General features: G+C 37.3%; 1 non-coding gene across 1 annotated transcript; it reads right to left on the bottom strand.

Annotated features, from left to right (window-relative positions):
* Window positions 1-9,646: 9,646 nt before the first annotated feature.
* Window positions 9,647-9,753, bottom strand: LOC141699379 (small nucleolar RNA R71). Its single transcript, XR_012565847.1, has one exon. It is a non-coding gene; the product is annotated as a small nucleolar RNA R71 (small nucleolar RNA).
* Window positions 9,754-13,955: the final 4,202 nt, after the last annotated feature.

The following is a 13,955-nucleotide window of genomic DNA, read 5'->3' as shown; positions in this document are numbered from 1 at the left end:
ATATCTTAATGCGATTAAGTCGCAAAATATTCAATATATATATATATATATATTTCTCAAAATCTTTGAAATCCTCTGACATGTATAATATACACAGAGTTCAAATTTATAACTGTATAAAGATATCGTTGTAAGGTGATCTCATATATCTAACCTTGTCTCAACGTTTTTCTAAAAATCTTTGTCATGCATAAGATAATCATTTACTAGATATAAGTTGAAAAGATGAAGTTACAAGATACTTCGATATACTTATATCTTTTTCGACTACTACTTGAACTACCACAGTTCAAGGTATAAATAGTTCATCCCATAGATGAAGTTACAAGACAAAACTTGTATAGAGTCAATCTCTGAAATATCATCAAAATGAAATGAAGTTACGAGATACTTCATTTGATGAAAAATCATTTTGAAAACTCGACCCTGCCAACACTCAACAATCTCCCAACCATAGCCTTTCTATCGAAGTGCTCTGGGTAGTGTTGCAGAAATATCCAACTGGATGATGAACTCATTACGGGAGTTTGCCGCGCCAGGAAGACCACTCACGATGATCAGTCACAGTAGTGCAACCCCACTATTTTCTACATGTAGAGGAGAACAGTCAGATTTACTTATCAACCGAACACTGGAATTCTAAGGAAAGGAACGTCTTAGCGGACCTTCCGGGCCATTTAGGTCAATATAATAAGGCTGGGACGGCGCCACTCGACCACTTACACCACTCCTAGTTCAGATGAAATCCATGACTCTGAAACGTAAAGCTCGTCCCCCCTTTCCCCAAGTAGAAACTTGTTGATACGGCTCCACCAAGAAGTTGTATCTAGTTAGAAAGGAAAACTCACCGATATTTCCCAGGCGATGCCTGTTAATGGATTAACTTATTCCAAGAATTTTACTTCCCGAGTGTTGGGTAAGTAATTAAAAACTCTGTTATCAAAACAACAACCTTGTTGCGAATATAAAAATACATCAAGGAGCCGAATCCCTCAGATATTTGAGCGAGTATTTAAATCCCATTCAAAAGGAAGATCTTAAATTTGAAAACGAGTTTTGGGATCCACTCTAACCTTCCAAAACTAGTTTTGATAAAGTTTAAAAATAATCTCTGGAAATATTTAAAGTAAGAATGATTTGATAGTATCAATTATTTTCCGAATACTTGGCAAATATCGAAACATTATTCTTTAATAAAATAAAGAATATTTTTTAATAAAATAAGCAAGGTCATAAGTCCTCGAATGAATATTCAAAATAATATTCATTAAATAAATAATCCTAGTCATAAGTTCTCGAATGAATATTCAAAATAATATTCATTAAATAAATAGGCGGAGTCATAAGTTCTCGAATGAATATTCAAAATAATATTCATTAAATAAATAAGCGGAGTCATAAGTTCTCGAATGAATATTCAAAATAATATTCATTAAATAAAATAAGCGGAGTCATAAGTCCTCGAATGAATATTCAAAATAATATTCATTAAATAAATAATCGGAGTCATAAGTTCTCGAATGAATAATCAAAATAATATTCATTAAATAAAATAAGCGGAGTCAAAAGTCCTCGAATGGATATTCAAAATAATATTCATTTATAATATAAAACTATCGAATAAAAATTATTCGTTTAATAGTTTTGAAAACTATATATATATATATATATATAATATACACGGGAACATCGCCTCCCGGTTTAGGAAAATATTCAACTCTGGGTCCCCTATACTAAGGGTATACGCAAGTACTGCTTATCTCTAGCATAGGTATTATGTAGTTTATAAATAATTGAATCGATAACAGATATCAAGATTACGAAACAAGCATGAATATATATATATATATATATATATCATATCAACATGCTCCAATATATCGCAAGACTTTGCTAATAATAATCATGCACTTATCACAAGATAATGCATATATATATACATCACAACAACAACTATACGGGAGAAAACTTACCTGAGTGTCCCGGGATAGACTTAAGCTTAGAGTGGGTCTGGTAACCTATGAACAACAACATAATCCGGAATTAGACCACGGTCGCTTAAGAAACTAGTCAAAACTCACTCATACCCTAACGGTCGCTTACACGCTTAATGATTTGCGTTAATCGCTTGCGTATCCTCGGCTTCACCAATTTTAATAAATTAACCGTTACGAATTTTAAGACGACTCTTTCGCGAATACTCTACCAACTGCCTAACCCACCTTACATAATTGTTTCCTAATCCAATTAGTCTTTTAAGGGCCTTAAACAAGGTCTCAAAGTAAAGCGAGAGGTAAAGGTTCGTTCGCAAAACGCCGTTACTTAAAACGGTCGTTTCTCCTAAACCGTACATCGGAACCAAGCGATCCACATATCAAAACGAAGCTTACGACACGCTCTAGCTAAACATGGAAATGTTACAGATTGGTTGTTGAGTTTTCTGTTCTGAACACTAAGAACAAGCAGTTGAATAAAAATGGGCATTACCACGACTATGTTTACGCGATTACCAATGTTTAAACTACTCCAATTAACCACCAACCAACTCGCAATCATCAATACAACAAAACTTCACCTAAACCATACCACATTAGTCCATAACCTCCAAGTTTTTCAACTCAAACAACCACAATCAAGACCTATGAACTATAATCAAGCTTCAATTACCAAAACACTTCCAAACCAAACCAAACTACTAATAATCACTATCCATGCTTCTCATTTCACAAAACCAACCATTAAACTTACTAACAAATAAAGTAAAGGCTAGGTTTGAAGTTTATACCTTCCTTGGTAGATGTTAAGTTTCTAGGAAGCCTGAGGGAGCCTTAATCTAACCTCCTACAAGCTTGATCTTTCCAAAGAAATCAAGAACACAAAGTTAGGTTTTCAAGTTTCTAAAAGTCCTATCGAAAGAACTGTAAAAATGAGGGTCTTACCATGTTTTGGCCGAGAGCTTTTGTTCTTGGAAGCAAAAGTCAACTTCTAATTTTTGTGTTTTATGATATTTGATTGGTTGCTTCTCCTTTTTGTCTTGGCAAATGTTTTAGCTTTTTGGCATGGTAAATTTTACATGGCCCAAAATCAACCAACATAACAAAACCCCTTGTCATGCTTATGTAACCCTGCTTGTGTCATCTATTTGCCACATGTCTTTGTCTTGTGGTTTGATGATGTCATAATACCTTGGATTCTTGTACAAGCTTATCTCTTGGTTGCGTATTTGTTTTACGGTTCGTGTAACTTTCGTTCTCGTTCGTCGTTTGAGGGATCATATCCGGGATCTTATTACCTGGGTTCCCCTAAACCTTTCTCAATATTTGATATTCCTTTAATGATCCTCTCTTATAATACTTAAATTTAAATCCTTTTAATCATGTTACTTTATACTCAATTCTTTTGATATCTGGTGGATTTTCGGGAAAAATCAAAGTGTTCGAATTTTGATTCTGACGATATTTACATACACTCATTTACTTTATGGAATACTAATACGATCTTAGAATTTCCATAACAGTACTCCTCTATAGCGTGATCTGATAATTTTCCTTAATCAGCATCATCAGCAAAAAGTTACTATTCATTAGTGTTTCAAAAATTCCAAAAATTGGGGTTATTACAGTCTCCCCTCCTTAAAAAGATTTCGTCTCGGAATCAGATAGAAAATGAATAGGGATACTCTCTTAGCATTGTACTTTCTAACTCTTAAGTAAATTTTCCCACATTGTGGTTCTACCACCAAACTCTGACTAGTTTGATAACCCTTCTCCTAAGCACTTATTCCTTTTCGATCTATAACCCTTCCTGGTTGCTCCATATAGGTTACGTCTGGTTGCATGTCTATGCTCTCATATGCCCCTATTTGTCTGACATCCGGATTACACTTCCTTAACATTGATATGTGGAACACATTATGAACTTGCTACAGGTTCGGGGTAGGGCTAGCTCATATGCTAACTTCCCAATACGTCCTAATATCTCCAAGGGTCCAACAAATCGTGGACTTAGCTTTCCTTTCTTTCCGAACCTCATCAATCCTTTCCAAGGCTTTCCAAGGGGATACCTTTCACAACACTAGGTCCCCTACTTCATACTTCTTGTCCTTTCTTTGTCAAATCAGCATACTTCTTATGTCCATATTGGGCTACTACCATCCGTCCTCTAATTAGATCTATTATATCTTTGGTCCTTTGGACTACTGCTGGTCCGAGCATCTTGTGCTCTACAACTTCATCCTAACATAAGGGAGATCGACATTGTCTTCCGTCAAGGATCTCATAAGGTGACATATCGATACTGACATATGATATATTGTCGTAAGAAAACTCAATCCGCGATAAATGATCATTCCAAATTCTTTCAAGTCTATTGCACAGGCTCTCATCATAGCTTCTAGCACTATAGCTTTTGCTTCTCAATACTCCTTCTTTTCTTGTTCGTAAGCGTTTATATCTTTCATTCATAATACCATTTTGGCTATACTGTTACTCTCTAGCGTTCTATATCCTTCTATTTATTTCGTCGACCTTAGTACCAGGAACACATTTCGATTTCGAAGACAACGCACTTATAGTACTCCTTTTCTAGATGCTTCTATCTTTGGAAGCTTGATCAATCATATAGAAGTAAAGGAATTTATTGAGAGATCACTATGATCATGAACACTTGTTCTGTTGCATAGTTAGTACAGAAGGTGGCCGGACCTTCAGAACTTGACAAGCAATTAAACAACATGTGGTATCCTACTAGGCTTCTATCACACTGATAGATAGTCATTCGACAATACCCCCTTCTGGAAGGGTTGTTCTTCTCTGTTTACACGAAAATGAAAAGAAGAGAGAAGAAAGAATTTAAGAGAATTATACAAAAATATTACCACAAAACATCTGGCTTGGAGTCTACCTCTGAACTATAGAGGTTTATCACATGAGAATAAACCTACATATGTATATATCTCAACATCAAGTATTATCGCATCGCAATTCACGTGCCTGAATATTTACTATTCCGTCCATCATTCTATGAACCCATGCTCTTGCTCGAGCTTATACACAATCACTTTTAAAACCCCCTCGACATCGAAAATCGAATCTGGGATTTCATTCTAGACATCATCGTTACTAGAATTCTATGCTTGCACCGCAACCTTCTTCGTATAGTAATACTACTCTTTATCGATAAGAAGGAATAAATATATCATAGGTAAATGTTTGGCTTAGTTGGTCTATCATTAATAACTTATACATCACCACGACCCGATTAGTTGTACTTAATCTCAACATCCATTCCAATACAACTCTCATGGTTGTAATCGGCTCATTACTCGTAGAATCATTGCTGCATTACTATGGTCCATCGCTGACCTACTGTAGTCATTCGTTTTCCTTGGAATCTTAATAGGTAATCATACGGAGTGCATACCTTCCGTATCAAAATCTTCTAGAGAGGAAACATAATCACCATTCATGATTCATGGAGAACACTCCTGAACTTGACATACATATATGATATGAAGCAAATAAAATTACAGAAGAGTTTCAATAAAGCAACGATAGCAGGTTAATACCATTATTAACCATATGTCTTTATTAGGATACATGAAGCTCAAAGGTTCATTTAGTCCTTTCGTAACATGGCCCTGGCTTATCTCAAGATAGGACCTTCTAAGATAGGTAGCCAGCTCACGGCAATAACATGAATTAAATCTTTACCAAACTACTATTATGGTTGAGTAACGCACAATCATCAGAAGGAATATCAATCTTTCACACCATAATAAAACCTTCACGGATTTAACCATCATCACTGTATTCCTCTGGCATGAGCGCCTATAATTGTCCTCTTATACTTAAAGTGTCGGCCACCTCTTTGGCCTTTCCTGTTAGTAATATTTCCTTAAAATCAATGTCATTTTAACCACCTTCAACTAAATTTTCTACCTCATTTCAAATCACTGCTTATGTGAGAATGCTTTTCTTAAGTCCTGGTGAGAAAAAAAATATCACCTTTTTTCCATAAGTCATTGCCTTAGTCTTTAGAAGTGAACATTGTCACGATTGACTCTCGATCATACTTAGGACGTCTCTTATCTTGGGTCCTTCTTGTTTTTACCAATCTTGACCTTCATTGGTTCAATCTATACTTTCTCATGGTTTAACATGTGCCCCACTTGGCATTATTATTATTACGTCATATTTCCTTCATCAAAATTTATATTCTTGAGAACTTTGAATATTATCTTTCTCCTTGTAAAACCTCTAAGGTTATCCTTAAATCCTTCATCCTGTACTCCCTAGGTACATGGCATATCAAGATACCATTTAGTAATACTAGAACCATTGTCTATATAGTTCTGAAAACTTTCTCCACTGATATTTAAAGGTTGTTGTTGCCTTAGTCCTTCATTCCATACCACCCAAACTCATAATGTCCCCATTAAGGGTGAAATGCCAACCTTTATGCATTCCCCCCATGGTTCATCTCAATTTATCAAGGTTCTATCCTTAATTACACCTTTAAAAAGGTACTTACATCCTTCCATGGATAAATCAAGTAATATATCCCTGATAAGGGTATCTTATTCAATCATTCCCACCTCGATAATCTATACCTAATTTCATAATAGCATCCTTATTCAAACTGCAGTCAATCCATATGGCCTCCAAAAGATAACAACGGTTATCCACACCTTTTTTTGCCTAATTTGGTAATGATGACAAGGATGTTCTGGAAGATATTGGTCGTGTTCAACGTAAACTTCTTTTGACTAAATCCTCATTTACTTTTGTTGTTGATCTCAATAGTCATCTCAATGTTGAGATATCTTCTATACTTGGTGTCTCCCTTTTGGGCATCAAGTCACAGGTCTTACATATACTTCACATTCTTGAAGGTCACTTCCTTCATCCTATTTTCTTAATTTCTTATTATCATGTCTCCTCAGTCCATCCGTGTTTCCTTATTAATCCATCGGTCTATCTCAAAGTTTCATTGAATACTCTCAACTTAAGGAGATTAATTATATGTATCACTTACGCCTTCAAACCTTGACTTTATCTCATGATCAGTCACCATCGCGTTGATGATGACACACTTCTCTATATATTTATTTCTAGGGTTTCTTAGGGTTTCACATACCTAACTCCCTTATCGCTTCTCAACTCTATTTCCTTTATATCCCTTTATACTCCTTCCCCTTTCAGTCTTTTATTTTCGCGTTGATGAACACACACATAATAACCACTGGTTTCAAACATCCCGTCATTCTGGATTCGTGTTCTTCAGACGAACCTTGACGACTTTCACAACCTAGATTCATGATTCATCATACTTGTCCACATCTGGCCTGGTTTTAAAACTTCTACACTATCTCTCTATCTTCCTTAGCCTTCCACCAACGGGTGGCCTCTCTCTTAGGAAGATAAGTGGCAAAAACAGTCTTTTGCACTTCGTCAATCATTTGGAACCTCAAATGACTCCTCTATTTCCTTTAGCCAGGATCTTGCCTTGACTGGGTCAATTTGTTCCTTGGAACTCTGAGAGCTTAGCGACTTAAAGGCCCTGAAAGAATTTTCCACCGCATTATTTCCTTAAGGTGGTGGTTGGGGATAAAAGTATAAGTTTTATTTAGGCAGGTGATAAGTGGATTTTATATCCACTTGGAATGCTTTATTACAAGCTTAAATTGGTGTTTTGGACTCAAGTTGTTGGTATTTTGATGTGTTTTTGTGTTATTGCATTTCAGGTATCAATTATATGAAGAAATGAGCTTTTAAAGGAAATATGATAAAAAGTGATCAGAATTGGAAGCCAAGGCCATTGTCAAGTTGTAGAGAATCTTGTTAGCTTCGCGTGGGCAGTTGAATCGCCTAATTCTGACGAGTAGAACTCAAGTTATGGCCAAAACAAGATTCATCAAAAAATTTTCCATACAGGAGCTGAGCGCCCTCCCAGAGAGCTGAGCGGCCGCCCAGGAGCTGAGCGCCAGCCCAAGAGAGCTGAGCGGCCGCCCAAGGCACGGATGGTCGCTGATCTCGCTGAAAAAGCTTTTTTTGAGTGCAATTTGACGATTTTAAGGGTCCAGGACCACTAGGGGCGTATAAATACATAAAAAAGGGTTTTCATCATCCGGGAAGATTGGGATACCAAGGAGAAGACCTAGAAGTACAGAACAAATCTGAAAAAGAATATCTTGTTTTCAACTTGTGATTCTTTGAATTAGTTGTAACTTTGGATGCTCGTTTTCGTTCTTGTTGAACCTAGATCTCGTTTATTCGTACTTTAATTATTATTCAGTTTATCAAGACCTTGTTTATACCATGCTTTCATTGGAACCCATGGTGACGATGAGTTCGATTATGGGCTAATCGTTGTCATGGGATTCTAGTGGATTTACTTATGGATTTCAATAATTAATTATTTCGATATCTTGGTGTGTGGTGATTGATTGATATCCTAGTATTGGTTGTGCTTATTCGTCTTATGTGCGTAGCTAACATATAAGATAGCGTGTTAATCTCTATTGAAGCGACAATGAATATAGAGGTTTAGAACTTGCCATGCTAGCATAAGGTCATGTATTGTATGCATGATTCGTAGGTAACTCTAACCGTTTTACTTGCCCTATGTAATCATTATGGATAACTTGTGCTTAAACCATTATGTTGTCAAATTCTATAGACATATAGGGTCTCAATATAATTGGTGCCTATTCAGCTTCTATTTCTTTTGTGGATGTCTGGTAGAATGGTACTCGTGCAACGAAAGTTGGCGTTTATCAGTTTCGTATTATCAAATTAGTGTCATCACCATCACATGCTAAGGTTAAGAACGAAAAGGCTATTGAATGAAGTATTTAACAAAGTTAGAATCCCATGTTTGTCATATATAGTAATTCAACCTCAATTCGCTTAGTTAATGTTATTTAGTATAATCTCTAAGTTTAATAAAAACTCAATTTGTTATTTGTCTTAGCATTGAGCGATAACCATACATTGTTGCATAGGTGCATAAATTGAACTTAACCTAAACCAGTCTCTGTGGGACCGAATCTAATTTATATCTTATACTACTTATGAACGCGTATACTTGCGTGTATTTTAGCGCGTGTTTCCACCCTAACAAGTTTTTGGCGCCGCTGCCGGGGACTCGATGTTAATTTTTAGTTTATGTTCTTGTCATCAGTGGTCGTTAAAGGTTACTGACTCGGATTTTTTTACTTTCATGGTTTATTTGTTTGTGTTTCAGGTACTCATTACAATGGGAGATCCAGCAGCACGAACGAAAGCCTTGATGGATTTTCTCAACCCAAGATCAATGACATTCAATCTAGCATTGTCCGACCAGCTATCACAGCTAATACCTTTGAGATCAAGCCTGGCAGAATTCAATGGGTGAAGAATTCAATCCAGTTTGGGGGTTCTCCAACTGAAGATCCCAATATGCACATTAGGGATTTATTGAGATCTGCGACACCTTCAAGTTCAACGGTGTTTTTGAAGATACTGTGAAGCTGAGACTGTTCCCATTCTCTCTGAGGGACAAGACTAAGAGCTGGTTACACTATCTACCAGCTGGTTCGATTACTACTTGGGAAGATCTTGCTCAGAAGTTTCTTACTAAATTCTTCCCTATGGAGAAGACAGCTGCAATCAGGAATGCTCTTACTCAATTTGCGCAACAATCAGGAGAATCTTTATATAAAGCTTGGGAGCGCTACAAGGAGATGCTTAGGAAGTGTCCTCATCATGGAATGCCTGATTGGATGATCATCAATTGTTTTTACAATGGGTTGGGAGCACAATCCAGACCCATGCTCGATGCAGCAGCAGGTGGAGCATTATGGGCAAAGAGCTATGAGGAAGCTTATGATCTAATTGAACTGATGGCTGCTAATGAATATCAGGATCCAACCTAGAGATTTCCACAGGGCAAGGTAGCAGGAGTTCTTGAAGTGGATACAGCTACGGCTATCGCTGCTCAACTAAAGGCGTTGTCTATGAAGATCGATTCTCTGGCTAACTATGGTGTTAAGCAGATAATTAGTGTTTGTGAGCTATGTGCAGGTTCGCATGCGACGGAGCAATGCGCTATATCTAGTGACTCAGCTCAGTTTGTGAGCAACTTTCAGAAATCGCAGCAACCAGTTCCAGACACTTATCATCCTGACAATTGGAATCATCCTAACTTCCACTGGAGCAACAATAAGAATGCGATGCAACAGCCATTCCAGCAGTTTGGAAATAAGCTATTCAACCCTCCTGGTTTTCAGCAACAATTTTCACCAAAACAACAACTCCAAATTCAACAACAAAATCATGATGCAGGTCTATCTTCGAATGAAAAATCTGAATTAGAGGAGTTGAGGCTTATGTGCAAAAACCAGGCTCTTCTATGTCAAAGCCAGGCTATTTCTATTAAGACTCTGGAGAACCAAATAGGGAAAATTGCTAATGCCTTATTGAATCGACCATCAAGAACGCTTCCTAGTGATACAGAAGCCAATCCAGGTAAGAGGGAAGTTGAAGAACAGGTGAACGCCATCATCTTAAGGTCTGAAAAGGTTGCAAGCCTCCAAATTCAGCAAGACAAAGAGCCTGAAAAATCTCAAGATTCAGAAAATACAGTTATGGCTGAAGAAGAAGTGCAGAAGGAAAGCAGAGGTGGAACCATGGAAGACTACTGTGAAACACACTCCTCCTGAGGGTAATACAGGGGAGAAACAGATCTATCCTCCACCTCCTTTTCCTAAGAGGTTGCAGAAGAAAAAGCTGGATAAGCAGTTCGAGAAGTTTTTGGAGGTGTTCAAGAAACTTCATATCAACATACCTTTCGCTAAAGCTCTTGAACAGATGCCTAGCTATGTGAGGTTTATGAAAGGTATTCTCTCTCCGAAAGTGAAGCTCGAGGACTTAGAGACCGTTGCTCTCACGGAGGAATGCAGTGCTGTGCTGCAACAGAAGTTGCCTCCGAAGCTTAAAGATCCTGGAAGCTTCACTATTCCTTGCACCATCGGAAACTTGTCGTTCGACAAGTGTTTATGTGATTTAGGAGCTAGCATCAATCTGATGCCCTTATCTATCTTCAAGAAGCTTGGTCTGCCTGATCCGAAACCAACATACATGTCATTGCAACTAGTTGACCGTTCCATCGCTTATCCACGAGGTATAGTGGAGGATGTCTTGGTCAAGGTGCATAAATTGAACTTAACCTAAACCAGTCTCGGTGGGAACGAATCTCATTTATATCTTATACTACTTGTGAACACGTATACTTGCGTGTATTTTAGCGCGTGTTTTCAACCTAACAAGTTTTTGGCGCCGCTGCCGGGGATAAACTCTTCTTCCCTGCTGACTTTGTAATTCTTGATTTCGAGGAAGAAGAGAAGATTCCCATCATCTTGGGAAGATCATTCTTGGCTACAGGCCGAACTATGATTGATGTGCAAAAAGGAGAGCTTTCGATGAAGGTTTACGATCAAAAGGTCACTTTTAATGTGTTCAAGGAAATAAAGTTACCCACAGCTAAAGAGGAGTGCTTTAAAGTAGAGCAACTGCAGGTTTTGAATCCTCCTCCGTGGAAGAGGAAGTTGGATTTTCCATTCGATTCTCTTGGGTTAGCAGAGCTGAAAATTTCTCATAAGCATTTTGAACCATTTATTCAAGAAGCTCCCATACTTGAGCTCAACCGAAAGCCAGATCACTTGAGTTATTCATTCTTAGGTCCACCCCATAATAAGGGGTTGTGATATATTTTTGATGATGTAGAGAGTGGCTGGACGGATCTTCCAGTGCCTACAGAGGGTTCTTCTCATGCACCACAGATAGTTGATAGGACTGGTGTTGGTGATGAGCAGTACAGGCGAGTGAATAGGCGTATGGAGGCCATGCACGACATCCACCGATATTTTGAGGAAGATTTGACACACGCTTTCGGTACTATTTTCCGAGACACTAGTGGCGAGGTTGATTGGCCACCTGAATCCTCCACCCGAAGAGGGTGATCTTTCCGACGACTAGGTACGCCTGAGATCCTTATTATTACCTTCAATGAGGACATTGAAAATTTTAAGTTTGGGGGTGATAATGTTAGGATTAGTAGTGTATGTCCATATAGATTCATATAGATTCATATTGCATGTTTAGTTGTAGTTCATTTATATTTTTGCATGATTTTATCATTTAGGACATATTTGTTTGTTTTTATGTGATTTCATATAGTTGCATTTGCATGCATATTTAGCATGATCCCTTAAGATGAACTATGATATTTGATAAGTTGATGTTGATTTCGGTGTGGTGATGACGAATAGAGGGATGTTTAAGTCTTAATGAATTGATTTGCATGCCAGAAACAAATATTTTCACAAAGTCTTATAGGTTTGCTTTTGATCTAGATCATGATCATACTTGTTTATTGTTGAGATTTAATCACTTGGTTATATTTAGAATTTGTGATATTCTCGTAATGATGTAAAAACACTAATTTTTTTATCTAGAGAAAAACTTGGATTTCATTGCTAGTTGTTGTAAGGCTAGGCGTCAAATGGCTAGTAGCCGGCTCATATTTTTATGAGTAGTCTAGGGTTGAATGAGATGGAGCGAAACGCACTCAGAAAATGTTGAAAAAAGAAGAAAAAAAGAAAAAAGAGAAAAAAAAGAAAAAAAAAAGAAAAAAAGTATGTGTTTATGCATAATGATCAAGAGTGAGCTCTTTAATACTCGAGTTATTAAGTTCTAGGGGACTTTGTGCCTAGTGACCTAAGGCTTTTATAGTCTGGGATCCGCTAACCTAACGCTTGCTACATGGGTATTATTGCATAAGTCTTTTGGGATCTCATTCATTGCACGGTCAAATAAGCATCTTTGCTATGTGTTCAACAATAGTGTGAATCTTTGTATAAACTCTACTAGAAAGGAGGTGTTGTGAGTCATAATGCGTTTATTGTCTATTCTGTTTATAAACTTTTGATTGTTTCGATGATAGATAAGTTATGGTTATTGATCTAGTATCGAGAGATATCTGTTAAGCATTCCACACACGCACGTTTCTGGTTTGTGAGTTGGTTTGTGGGATTTATTCGAACTCTGTTTCAAGTTATTGCATTCTTAGAGGCATTGGCTTATTCAGTTAGTTATGGTTATTCTGAGGGGATCGATTGCATTATCATTTAGTTGCATTCACGTAGTTGCATTCATGCATTAGGTTTATTTTGTAGTTTTGAGTCTGTTTATGTTTGAGGACAAGCATCGATTCAAGTTTGGGGGTGTGATAAGTGGATTTAATATCCACTTGGAATGCTTTATTACAAGCTTAAATTGGTGTTTTGAACTCAAGTTATTGGTATTTTGATGTGTTTTTGTATTATTGCATTTCAGGTATCAGTTATATGAAGAAATGAGCTTTTAAAGGAAATATGATAAAAAGTGATCAGAATTGGAAGCCAAGGCCATTGTCAAGTTGTAGAGAATCTCGTTAGCTTCTCGTGGGCAGTTGAATCGCCTAATTCTGACGAGTAAAACTCAAGTTATGGCCAAAACAAGATTCATGAGCGCCCGCCCAGGAGAGCTGAGCGGCCGCCCAAGGCGCGGCTGGTCGCTGATCTCGCTGAAAAAGCCTTTTTTGAGTGGAATTTGACGATTTTAAGGGTCCAAGTCCACTAGGGGCGTATATATACTTAAAAAAGGGTTTTCATCATCTGGGAAGATTGGGATACCAAGGAGAAAACCTAAAAGCACAGAACAACTCTGAAAAAGAAGATCTTGTTTTCAACTTGTGATTCTTTGAATTAGTTGTAACTTTGGATGCTCGTTTTCGTTCTTGTTGAACCTAGATCTCGTTTATTCGTACTTTAATTATTATTCAGTTTATCAAGACCTTGTTTATACCATGCTTTCATTGGAACCCATGGTGACGATGAGTTCGATTATGAGCTAATCGTTGTCATGGGATTCTAG

This window comes from Apium graveolens, chromosome 11 (assembly GCF_009905375.1).
Source record: "Apium graveolens cultivar Ventura chromosome 11, ASM990537v1, whole genome shotgun sequence".
Taxonomy (NCBI): domain Eukaryota; kingdom Viridiplantae; phylum Streptophyta; class Magnoliopsida; order Apiales; family Apiaceae; genus Apium; species Apium graveolens.
The sequence above is the reverse complement of the archived record's forward strand: the minus strand, read 5'-3'. Positions and strand labels throughout refer to the sequence as shown.